Below are 14,290 nucleotides of genomic sequence, written 5' to 3'. Positions count from 1 at the left end.
ACTTGGTCCTAGATCAAGTTATTGAACACCATGCATCCTGGACATAGGGAGTACAATAGTACACTACGCATCCATCTGTAGTGTTATGGTCCCTATCTAATTTTCCCAACTCATTGACCAGATGAGAGGTACTTCCCATGTGTTTAGGACTACATGGGTAGGATGATGCTAGGGAAAAAACAGGGAAAGAATAAATCACATCCTACTCACAACCACACGTAGGGAAAGGATAAACCACATCCTATAGTCACATGTCACAACCATCATAGGGAAAGGATAAACCACATCCTGCGTACATGCAAACCAATGAGAGTAGGAAAAGTATGAAGCACATCCTACATGCATGCCAACCAACAATCGTAGGAAGGATCCTACACGTGGGTAAAGGAAGAACCACGTCCCACCGACATGTCAACCATTGATCGTAAGGAATAAGAAACCTACATGTGGGGAAAGGATGAACCACGTCCCACCGACATGTCCACGTGTGACAACTAACATATGCCTATATGCATATCTCACTAAGGTATTTGTAGGAGAAGGTGAACCACTCATCCTGCTCATATGCCATAGGAGAAGGTGAACCACTCATCTTGCTCATATGCCATAGGAGAAGGTGAACCACTCATCCTATTCATATATCGTCGGCTATAGGGGAAGGCGAACCACTCACCCTATGCTCTCATATATCATCATGGAGTATCACAGTGGAAGGTGAACCACTCACCTTGTACACAACGTACCTATAGGGGAAGGTGAACCACTCACCTTGTACACAACGTACCTATAGGGGAAGGTGAACCACTCATCATATGGTCGCACATAGCTCTAAGAAGTACCCCAAGCCCCTAGGAGCTCCCAAAGCTCAATGTTCAACTAAGACCCTCATAGTAGGGTCTATCTATGGCTCCCAACCTCTCTCTGAAGAACTATAATCTTGACCTTACTAAGAGGCTATGTAAGGATGACAATAATTTGCTCATCCAAGCAACCATGACGGATCTTGGTAGATCTCCAATATACCATATCAAAATAAAGAGGTAACCAATACTTGGAGTTGTCGTGGAACATGGATTCCCTGAAAAATGAATCCCACTCAAGAATATCGCAATATACAATGGTCGTTACTAGCATGTGCTCAAATGGCTCACTGAAGAGCTTTCCTTAACCAAATGGCTCAATAATAAGCCATACTTGTTGATATATACATTCATCCTCAATAGTGCTTCCAGAGCAACTGAATCAAGAGATATAGCACTAGATGTGCTCTTTCCATTCATCACAATTCCAACCGGACCAGCATCAAAATATTCATGGAATCTTAGGTACTGGAAGTGTAACTCAGATTATAGATAATAGAATCAAAGAGATATCTCCATAAGTAGATATCCAATATATGAGGCTCATACATAGATCAACTCAAACCCTTCATAGCAAGGCATATGACTAATAGGGTTTTCATCAAGAACACCAGGGGTCCCATAAGAAATACATATGCATACTAGCAGCTTTTCCATCTCATCAAACCTTTAAGTGCAGAGAATAGTGCATCAAGGCTAGGTCTTCCATCTTGACTTTAAAAATCAACTCCCTCTTACATTTATAGATGAGAGGGTCATCAATTAGACATCATCAATAGTTGCATATTTACAATCCAATCAACATGGCTTGTCCATAACTCCCTCTAAATATAGATAAAGTGACCTTGCCAAATCATAGTCATCGAACCACTTGTAACTTGTCTCTTTTCTTGTTATAGACCCTTAGGTCTATGTGCCAAAGTCATCAATCATAATCATGCAGCTTCCATGCAACCTCTTAAGTAACAAGAATATATCTAGGCATCACCAGAGTCATCATAATCATAATCAGTGGCTATAACTTGCCTTCATCAATAAACATTGGGCAAGAAGAGTCATTGGGTCATACTGCCAGGGATTCTATAGCTCCCTCTGAAGCCTTGATTTAGTTGGACATTTAGCCTTTATCAATTTGCTCCTTATCTTTTGAGATGAGACATTATCATGCTTTAACTGAATCAACAAACTTTCAAACGCATGCACATGTAATATTTCTTGCATGCTCTGCTCAATCAACAACAACTCTGAACAACAACATTTTCAACTAACATTCCTCAACAACAGTGATATACTTGCATCAATAGTACCTCAATATTATTGATTGAATGAGGATACCAAGGGACTTACTCTGAATTTAGCCTTGAAATGTTCTGATCCTTTTAAACTACCTGCTTCAAGTCTGATTATGCCAAGGTATCTTATGCAACACTGATTCAAAGTCCTAGCCCTTATTAGAATTGATCTTAACATCCTCTACCACATTCTAGATAGTCCAAAGAGAACCCTAGTAATAGATCAAATCAAGTTATGCCAAATTACTTCTCAGTGATAAATTTAAAATTTAGATGATGTTATCATGGGCTAGATTCATGAGGTCATCAATATGTTTGGAATATATATAACAGTTGATGTACTAGATTTCTTCAAAAGTTCAATGTTGCTGCAAAAGAATGCACTTTGAACTATTGATGAAAAACTGACTTCTTCCCTCAAGATTTTGATATTGCCCATTGGTTGTTTGATGAACACTAGTTGAAGCCAAGAATCAGTAATACAGAGTTCATCACATATTGTAATACAATTTTGACTTTATTTCTCAAGCCAATTTAGGTTATCTGTATGATGAACAAGAGAAGAGATCTTAGCCATATAGAATATTAGAACCATCTTAAGCTCATAATCAATTAATGATGCAAGGTTATACAATTTCTCATCAAGTCCTCAAGACTAGCGATGTGATATTGTAATCCCTGAAGATGACTATTGATGCAAAATGTGCCACTGGTTTATCTGAAGATGCTTGACAAGTATAACGCAAGTTTGTTGATCCATATTTCATTGTTAACATGTACATATTCTTGCCACAATTGTACAAGCCTAAAATGATCCACAATTCTTTTGAAGAGCCCTCAAGGTCTTTTTTCACTTGATTGAGAGGATATACTTTAATAAAAAATTTGCCTCAATCTCATATAGAGTTTCTATGCCATAGAACTTAATATGATTTTGCAATATAAATCGACCTTCAACTTTAATGCATGTCATACCTTGAGAGATGAGATGTATATCTATCAATAGAAGTGCTTGAAGTTTCTTTTGATAACTTGCTTCCTTGTGATCAGGATTCATGCTTCACACTGTCCATGATCCTAACGTGTTGATATTGAAACTTCCTTCAGACGAGCCAAGTATGAATGCCTTAATGAAATTACTTCTCATAATTGACACGGAACTGATTAGCCTTTGATTCCTTTAGAAAGGAAACTACAGTATCCCATAGATATGTTTGAAAATGCCTCCCAACATGATGGAGAAGGAAAACCTTACTGCTTCAGATGTTGTGCTTCAGATTCATAGAGTTTCCACTGTTGTGACTAAACCTTCTGAGAGTTCAGAGATATAGGCAGGCCTCACTTGACACTTGACTTAAGTAACTTCAATGTAACTCTTATTCAGATTAAGACTACAATTATTTCACACATCTGCTACTTCATAAATTGACCTTCATCCAAGATGCTAGAGTGCAACAATCTCAGATCACACAATCATTAGATTCAGATCAAATTATTCATGGTAAGTTGTCCTGGAGAGGGTTGCCTTGTTTCTGCCCTAAATGAGGCAGAAATATTCCTTGAAGTGCATTAGACTAGGTCAACGAATTTTCAGCCAGTATCTTGCATGAATTTCCCATATAACACTTCCAGATCAGTTTTGAACAAAAGCGATGATGCTGCCTTAAAGAGGTTGATTGCTTGCTTCAAATTGTCTTGACAAATAATGCTAAGAGGTCTGTCACAGAAAACCCTTACACCAGGCCTCAGAAACCCTTTCAACAGTCACAAAATTAGCCTTGAGAATGATCAAAAGACCTCAAGAAAGAGGTCTAAGATCAGGTTATAATCTTTCACGGAAAGATGCCTGAACAGAGCTCGGATTACCTTCAAATTACTTCAGCGAAAACCCACATATTACTTCCTATTCTAAGGCGAGATTTGACCTATCTTGATATTGACAAAACTCCCCTCGCCACAAAGTTATATCACAGAAATAAATTCTTCATTCAACTTAGCTTGAAAAGCCTTCAGTAAACTCGGACTTGGATGCTTCTTTTCTCAAGTGAGAGAACAACTTCAAAATGTTTTCCAAATAGCTATTTAGATAATATACGCACTATGCTTCTGAATTTCGGATCTCCTAAATTGATTTCAGACCTCTGGACTGCGATTCTTTTGACAAACAACTTGGCTTTGTGTGGGCTATTTGATTAGCTCCTCAGACTTCCAAATCAGGGTTTATATGCCCCTCACCTTTCTTTTCTTTTCTTGATTAGGTTTTTGGCCTAGAGACTATGGCTTGAAATCATGCCTATAATTTGACTTAATTCCACAAGGAGCTTGGTCCTAGGGTCGTCTTTGTCCTTTAATGTGATGAATCCTTAATAATTTCTTTCTCCCTTATTTGGGTTTGTCCTCACTTTAGCTCTGATACCATGTTAATTTTTGAGTTAAGATGTTCTTTGCTTAGTTCAGTTACTTCATTAATCCATTAGCCCATTATTAATTTTGTTAATCCATTAGCAATCAGATTAACCATCATCATATGATAGTAATTGATGAAAGAACATGAAACATAAATGTAGAAGACAAGCCAATACAAGAGGACACCAGTTTTGGTGGATTCCAAGGAAAAACCCCAATAGGGAAACCCTTTGATCAATTCTTTTTATTATTATATCAAATGTTCAGCACAGAGAGAGAGTATAATAAAGTAAAAATTTATTTTCCAATTGATGATCAAAGCAACCCTGTCAAATATGTAATTTTCTGCAGCAGACAATAGCAGTCAAATTCTTCCCTAACCAGAAAGTCAACAATGGTCAATGCAGCAATTGTTGATTTTTAACGTACCTTGGACAAGTGGTTTCACATGGGTTAGTCTCTACCTACGGAAAAGTGTCCAAAATAATTCTTTTCCTAAGTGTGACTTTATAAAGTGAACGTGACTTTATAAGTGGTAAAGTCAATGTTAAATTATAAAGTGAAAAGTGACTTTAGACATAAAGTACAATATGGGTACTCTATTTAATGGGTGAGTTAAAAAATAGAAAGTGAGAATTAAATGCACATTTATTCTCATCCCTTGATCTAAATGAATCTAATCCATTAGATCTTAGGGTTGCCCAAAAGTCATTTAGGGAAACAAAAGGGGGAAAAGAAAAGAGTGATTGCATTCATTCTTCAAAGCAGATTGGAAAAAAGTGGCTGAGAGCTAGATAAAATGTCTAAAGGATAAATTTGTTGCAGCAAGTTGAAGGAGTGATTTATGGGCAAAGTTGGGCACATAAATCGAGGCATAGAAGACAACAGAAGGTACAATATGAACAACATTGAACGTTGTGAGTTGCATGCCATTCGAGAGAAGTTTTTCAGAATTTTTTTTGAAAAAAAATCCGTATAGTCGGTACAGCTGTGCAAAAATCCATATAATACAATTCGTATAGTCGTATTCGTACAATACATATTTTTAGCTTCAAGTGGGCATAGAAATTGAGGCAAAGTGGCCATGGTTTTCAAGGAGTTTTGGGTTGAAGAGATAAGTTGTATTTCATTGTTTTGTTTTTTCTGCAAATGTATTTTTCCTGAACTTGAAAGATAAATAAATTTGAAGATCTCTCTAACAGGTTTTCCCCGGAGAAGATTGAAGGGGTTTTGCCTAGGTCTAAGTTGACCAAAAATCTATGTGTATTTTTATGTGTGTTGTTGGTCTGTTTATGTCCATATTTATTTTAAACATGTGTTGAAAGTCCCATGAGTTTTAATCTGAAAATTTCATTTCCAAAATTCTATATGTCGAATGTATGTTTATGGGAAAGGGAATTTAACTTAATGGGAGTGATAAGGTGAAACTAAAACCAAGTTGGGATTGTAGGAAACTTTTTTTAGTCATCAAATTTCAACAGCAGCAAACAGACCTTTTTGGAGCTCAACCAAAGGTAGTTGAACTTGGCCTTCTGAAGTGGTCAAAGAAAACGCAAAATAGTCACTAAATCGGTGGTCAAACTTGGTCAAAATTTTCACTTGAAATTTGCGTCAACTCTGCGATCAGCCTCGGTCAATGTGCCTAGAATACCTCAGCTCCTATGCCAATCAATGTGGGCTTCCAAAAATGGAATTATGGCATGAAAACCACAGTCAAATGTGTTCAAAATACGCATCGTCAATGCTAATCAAACCGACAATAAACTCTAATATTTCGGCCCTGTAATTTGTCCTACAATTTTTCCTTTTGTTGCCACACATGCAAGGAAAAAATATACCCAATAAGTTGTATGAACCAATCATAGAAGGAGAGAGATGATTGTGTGATAGAGTTAAGTGCCAAATGAGGTTGGAGGTCTCTCTTATTTATACAAATTTTTGAGGGTGAAGTGACATGTCTCTTGGGCTTCACGAGCCTACATGATGATGTGGCTGACCTTGACAATTTGCACATGTGAGGGCATAAATTCAAAAACACATTTCTTCTTATCCAAATTTGATGATCTTTAGGTTGATTTTGGTCCTCTCGAAAACAGGAATTCAATGCAATAATCATCTCCATCAAATGAGTTGTCCAAATTTGAATTTGGCACTAGTTTCCAATTTTAATAGATCTTCAACCATAGACAATAGGATCATGAAGAGATAGACAAATCAAGAACACAAGCATTTACATTGGGAAAACTCGCATGGGGAAAACCCAATGACCTTTTCCTTAGATAAATCATCAAGCTCAAAAAAGATACATTAGTCAAATATAAGGTCAAACATACCAACAAGATAGCTAAATCAATCTTGGGCCAAATTGCCTCCTAATTAACTCAGTGCTAATCAGAATTTCGATCTACTTATTCATCCATGAATTTTGATCTGCAACTTGTCATAGGAATTTTGGTTTTGCAACTTGTCATAAGAATTTTGGTTCTGCAACTTGTCATTAGAATTTTGGTTCTACACCTTGCCTCAAGATTTGTGGTCCTATACCATGCCTCAAAATTTATGTTCTCGGATTCGTTCTTGAATATAGTGCTTCACTGCCTTAGATAAAGATTTTTTGTTGCCTTAGATAAATCAAAATTTCTTGCTTGGAAGGGAGGTTTAATGCCTCATATTTATAGTTTTTTGCCAGGTTGAATGGTTGCCTCTTAGGTTGGGGTTGACTTGACTAGGAAGAGATTGACTTTGCTTATTTTGGAGCCAAAAATATATTTTCAAAAAATCAAATTTTCTTCTTTTCGCAAAGGACAGGAACAACATGCCCTTAATATTTTTCTTTTGACTATAGCATGAAGAACATGCTTTACAAAACACATCAATGAGAAAAAATGACAATTATGAAAACCAACCATAGCTACAAAAATTCAACACTCCCTCTTAGCTAGGGAGGTATTCATAATGATTATCCAAATGTTCTCATGTTGATAGATTTCTCTAAGAAAAGGTTATAACAAATCGAAGTACCATAATCAGGTCAACAATTGTGACACATGGTAAAATAAGTTACCATAATTTGGTCAACAATTCTCATGGATGGTACATCAATAACATCAACCATTTACCATAATTTGGGTTAGCACTTCAGACCTATGGTATATCCTCACCATAATTTGGGTTAGTGCTTTAGACACATGGTAAATCAATTGCATCAATTAATCACCATCATTTGGGTTAGTACTTTAGACCTATGGTGTGTGCTCACCATAATTTGGGTCAGTACTTCAGACACATGGGATATCATTTAACATACAACTAGTCACCATAATTTGGGTCGATACCTGACACATGGCATCTTGACTAGTCTTGGTTCACCATCATTTGGGTTAATGACACATGGTGAATCATCAAAGGCCAAAATCTAGCTGCACAATCCAAGGCTTTATGCTAAATAAACCTCCATGACCACTCTTCCTCATTCGGGTCAACATACTAGACACTAGAAGAATATGTGTCCTCTATCAGACCATTCTCTCTAATTCGAGTCAGTATACTTGACACAGAGAGAATATCAGTCCTTTACTAGACCATTCTCCCTAATTTAGGTCAATATATTTGACACAGAGAGAATGTTAGTCCATGATGTTATCTCATCAACACTCCCTCTCAATGAGAGGCATTCTCAACAAGTCCAAGCTTGTCCCTGAAGTGTACATATATAGACTTCACCTGGGGACAAAGGCTTTTCCAGCGAATTGCTATATTGTAGAATAATACTGAAGCCACTTTTCTTTTTTCTGTACCATATCTCGATACTGAATACCATAGTGGTTCGACATGTCATTATGGTCTTCATATGCACCTAATCAAGACAATCTCGCAAGTAGCCTTTGAAGCCATATTGCTTCTCATCTTGCCAATCTAGATGCAATATACTTGACCTCTACAATATTGAGTGTGATAGATATTTTCTTCATGCTTATCCAATAAATTATAATGGAGCCTGAACTAAAGCAATATCTTGATGAACTCTTTCTATCTTTAGCACTCTTTGCCCAACATGTAATTGTACTTCACTATTTGAGACAAATCTCAAATTATAATTGATTTTTCCATGACATATTGTACTATTTTGGTACATTGACCCTTTTATTGGGTCTATCACCACAATTGCTTCCCTGTCATCCTAACTGGACACTCCATCTCACACTGAGACATATCCTACAGTGGTCATTTTGTCTGCTCCCTATGCCACTACTAACTTTTAGCTATCTAGCATAACAATGTAAATACATCATCTCGAAATCATAGGTCCACTCCCTCTAAAGTTAAAGCAAGGCTTTATGGCTGCTCCCTCTATCACATGAGTCCTTCTCCTTTCATCATAGATAAATCATATACGATCAATCAATCCAATAATATCAAGCCTAACGTTTATGCTTGTGATCTTACAAATTCTTCTTTAATCATGAGACTGCACCTCAAATCCCAAAAGTATCTCTATGTACAATTATTCTTCTTCAATTAATTCATTGAGGGAAGTAATCTATGCATCCACCTGGTGCAATTTCAAATCCATCGTAATAGTTCTAACAGAAGTGTACCTCTCAATATTGGAGCAAATGATCATCTCCCTCTTTCTAGGAGAACATTCTATTTAAATTTTGCTTTGTAGTTTTTATGTTGCCATTTGTTGCATGCATCCTTCAAATGTGTCGATCTTCCATCTCCCTCTATGCTTGAATTTAATCTAGCACAATATCTCTCAACTCAACTCACAATTAAGGGAGAGTCCTCTTATCACACACTTTGCTTCGTTCTTTCATTTCTTCCATCTGTTGCCAAATATTTGGCAGCCTTCACTTTGTGCCTGCAATCCTCACTGGGAGGTCATGGAAGGAAAATTACAACCAAGAAAAAGACAAGAGATTAACTAATAGCAAAAACAATAGCAATAATCAAAGAAGAAAGATATAGAATACTTATCTTTTAAGGATTATAGGGAAATGGGCTACTATAGTGCACAAAATCCTCTTTGTGTTTTCTCTCCCTATTCCTCTAAGCTACTCTTGTCGTCTATGGAACAAAATTCCCCCCAAAAGAATGGAACCCCTTTTCCTCCAAGTGGATCGATTATAACACAACTCGATAGCCTACTAGTGGTTAGGTTTGACTCCTTCCATTCTTAACTAGAGTTACAATATGGAATCTTTTAAAGTCTTGTTCATAATTATCATGTGGCTATCCAATTTTCCATGAGTAAAGGGGGCTAATGTGGCATACTCTTCAATTATGGTGGTTGAATTAGGAAGGTCAACTTCTGAATGGCATAAATTTTGCATATGAACTCCAATAGAGGTGATTCTTGTATTGTTGGAAAGGTATCTTTGCGTAGAATAGGAATAAAAATTTTGGAACTACTAAAGTGGCAAATTTTTACCCAAAAAAATGTCATTTGACACCTTAAAATGCTTATAGAAATTTTTAGACCCCAATATGCCACATTGGGTCCCATCGATAAAATGGTCCTATGGGCTAATTCCTCCACATTTTCACTCTAAAAGCATTGATATGGATGAAAAACAATATAATGATCTAATCTAGATCACTTCACATACTGGAAATGATCATCATGTAGCAATTCCTCTTTAATATTTTCTCTGGTGTCAATTTGACAAGTGCTTGATCCGAATCAGATCCATAAACAACTGTCATAGAACCGTGACTAAAACAGGTCAAACAAATCCTTGAAGAATCCAAAATAGCAATCAAAAACACCCTGAACTAGTGGCCATGGCATCCGGCGTGGAACGATGAGGACCTCGATCAAAGCGCGCTGACCGAGGCCCATGGAGACTGCGCAGGAGGTCAAAATAGCCCCTGGGAGCCCTGAAATGGGAAAAGGAGCTGGTTTTCGATGTTAGCGCTAACGCGCATCGCTGGGAAAATAGGGCCGAAATGGTAGGGCTTAAGCACTCGGTCACATCAGGGAGCCAGAGGACCACGGGTGGAAAAAGGAAAAAGCGCCAATGTACGATGGTGGGACCCACGGCCTGGAAACCAACGGTTTGATCGGGACGCCCTTGAACGGTAAGAGGTTTTGGAGAAAGCGGAGCAATCACAATCAGCGATCGACGCGTGGCAGTAGAGGAGAGAGAAAAACCTCCGCGATCGTGCATTATCGGCCGAGCAAGTGAATTGTGCTCGACGTGCGAATGACGTTGGATCTGGAGGAGCCCAGATCAGACGGTTGAGATTATGCCTGATAGACAGAGCAGAATTGATAGGGGATAAAGCCGCGATCTAAGAGGATTTGGAATTCATTGACTACCACGGTGGAGAAAGCAACGAATCAACAAGTGGGCTGGCGCAGTTCCGATGGAGACACATGTCTACTTCCTAAGCGTTATGCTGACGTCGAATAGGGAATTCCAAGCACACAGGCGACAGGTGAATCGACGCAGGAAGAAGAGGAAACGAACAGGCCAAGGATCGAATGACTAAAACCATGAACGAAGGCAGTCGAATGAGGGAGAGATCAGAAGGGAGATTCAAATCAAAGAGTCCAAGTGACCAAGAGAGATAGTGAACAGTGAACCCTGAGAGGAGGACTAAGCATAGAGAGCAGTAAAGCCAAGTAGAGGAGACAGAGGACCGAGCTGACCACAGGCAGCATCGAGCACCAGAGAGCTTGAAGAATTAAGCCTTCCCATAGAGGAATATGTCCAGATTGAGCATCACAGTTGGCTCTTTCCACTGTAGACTGAGGGTCACAGAGCGGGTGGGAAGAATAAGAGTCTGTGCACTCCAAGTGGCTTGGGGAATCCAAGAACCACCCTGCCAAGAAAAATTTGCTTCAGGAGAACTCATATTGAGTCACTGTATTTTAATTTCTCTAGTCAAAGACATAATAAAACAAGGCCACCACTGAAGCTAGACCAGAGACGTAGCCCTGGAGAATAAGGTGAACTCCTTATTAAAAATTGTTTGTGTCTTTTTGTCTGCTTACTGCATTTCTCTGTTGTCTTTCCATTCAAAATGTCTGTGTATTAGCAATCTGATCGATCTGTTGTTTCAATAACATAGAACACACACACCAGCACATGAGTCTGTAATGCCTTTTGTTAAATAAATCTTTACTGAGGTCACTCATAGGGTGATTATTAGATCAAGTGGTATCAGAGCTCTAGGCTATAAGGTTAGACAAGCTTGTGTTGGTTTAGATGTGAATGATCACTAGATCAAAACTCAAGTTAGGAGAAAGAGAATTGGTGGAAACTAATCCTGAAATTGGGAGAGTCTATTCTCAAAAGACAATGTCAGAAGAAGGTTCTGTAGGGCCAGACCCTCAATTCCTAGAAAGTTTCCTAGCTATAAAGTCCATGGTGGAAGAAATGTATAGGGACTTTAGAAAGCATAGGGGTGAGGATTCATCAGGCTCTAAGCAAGATAAATAAGAAGATGAACCTCATTCCCATGACCACTCCAAATGGAAGGAAAAAGAAGAAAGCTTTCCTACACCTCCTAGTATCCCTCGGCATAATAAGAAAGAATCTTTGATTAAGTTAGATGTTAAATTTGATTTTCCTATATATGATGGAGAGTTGAATGTTGAAAAGTTGGACAACTGGATAAGACAAATTGATGTGTATTGTAGGGTGCAAAACATAGACTCAGACAAGAGTAAGGTTCAGATGGCAAGCCTACGCCTAGGAGGCACTGCCTTGGTTTGGTGGGAAGGCAGAAACCAAGCTAATGTGAAGAAGCATGGTAATACCATCTTTGTCTGGGGTGACTTTGTTTCTGCCATCAGAAAGCAGTTCTATCCATTGGCCTACATGCAACAAGCCATGATGAGTTGGCAAACTCTTTGGCAGTTGAAAGGGCAAAGTGTACAAGGGTATACTCAAGAGTTCCGAAAGAGAGCATTGATGTTAGGTATTTCATTAGACTCACCATAAACTCTTTTGAAGTACATTGGGGGTCTACACAGCTACATGAGGCACACTATCCTCATGTTTAATCCCACTAGTATAATGAGGTATCTGTACAAGCTACTCTCTAGAAGCAAGAGGAAAGAATGGAAATCCAGAAGTTGGGAGACCAACCCAACTCACTGTAAGCAAAAGCAAGGAGAAAAGAAAGCAGAAATAGAAAGCAAGGAAGGCCAACACTGCACAAAAAGGCAAATCTTCATGCACTCACTATAAAAAGGAGGGGCATGATGATGAGCACTATTGGATTCTGCATCCAGAGCTGAGACCTAAGAAGTCTGAGGGCAAGAAGAAGACGATTGCTGCAGTTATTCAGAGAGATTTGGGGTCAGACTCGGGAGATGAAACAATCATAGCACCCACAGGTATAAAAGGTAAGAATTCTTAAGCATCTACTAGTAATTCTGCTCAATCTGTTATTGATGAAGAACATGAGAGAAAAAGGCGTGAGCTTTTCCATATTCAAGTTGTTTCCAAATATCAAGAGATTGATACTTTGTTTGATAGCGGCTCACAAGTAAATCTGATTTCTGAAGCAATTGTAAAGAAATTGGATTAGCAACTACACCTCATAAGAAGCCATACCCACTAGGATGGTTGAATGATAAAGCACAACTACAAGTGACTAGACAGTGCAAACTCAAGTTTTCTTTTGGGTCAGCATTTGTAGATGAGGTTGAGTTAGATGTAATTCCTTTGGATATATGTGGAATTGTTTTAGGAAGTCCTTACTTGTATGATAGAAAGGCTATTTTCTATAGAGTTGAGAACAAGTATCTACTTGTTAAAGATGGAATCGAATACTTTGTAAGAGTTCATAAGCTCAAGAATAATTATACTCTCATAAACCCAGGACAGATGAAAAGAATGATAAATTCATGCAAACAGTTCTTACTAATGGTTGTAAAAGAAAAGAAACATGAAAAAATTGATGTATTTGAGGGTTGTAATTCTTATTCGCAAGCTGATATAGAAAAGATTGTTTCAGAGTATGATGTCTTGTTTTAAGAACCTCAAGGTCTGCCACCCAAAAAGGAAATAGTACATGATATTATTTTGCAGCAAGATGTTCCTTTGCCTAACATTGTGATGTACAAGTTATCTGCTTTAGAGAATGTTGAAATCAAGAAGCAGGTGCAGGAGTTGCTCGAGAAAGGGTTCATCAGGCCTAGCACATCACCATGTGGGTCACCAATCATTTTGGTGAGAAAGAAAGATGGCTCGTGGAGAATGTGCATTGATTACCGAGCACTGAATAAAATAACGATAAAAAATTGTTATCCCCTTCCTCGCATAGATGATCTTTTAGATCAATTGAAGGAAGCTGTTTATTTCACCAAACTGGATTTTCACAGTGGATACCATCAGGTCAGAGTTGTAGAGCAAGATGCATGGAATACTGCTTTCAAAACAAAGCAGGGATTGTATGAATGGTTGGTTATGCCTTTTGGCTTAACCAATGCCCCTACTACTTTCATGAGATTAATGAATGATGTACTTAGACCTTTTCTTGATGATTTTTTTATTGTGTATTTGGATGACATTTTGATTTTTAGTAAAACGTGGGAAGAACATTTAAAGCATGTTAAGCAGACATTAGATGTTTTGAAAAGAGAAAAACTTTATGTTAAACTCTCAAAATGTGAATTTGGCAAAACCTCTCTAAATTATTTGGGGCATGTAGTAGGGGGAGGTGAATTGAAAATAGATCCCTCTAAAGTGGCAATCATTGTAAATTGGCCTA

Source organism: Pinus tabuliformis, chromosome 4_1 (genome assembly GCF_031772625.1).
Source record: "Pinus tabuliformis cultivar Carrire ecotype Pingquan chromosome 4_1, CPIR1, whole genome shotgun sequence".
Lineage (NCBI taxonomy): Eukaryota > Viridiplantae > Streptophyta > Pinopsida > Pinales > Pinaceae > Pinus > Pinus tabuliformis.
Note: the sequence above shows the minus strand (reverse complement) of the source record.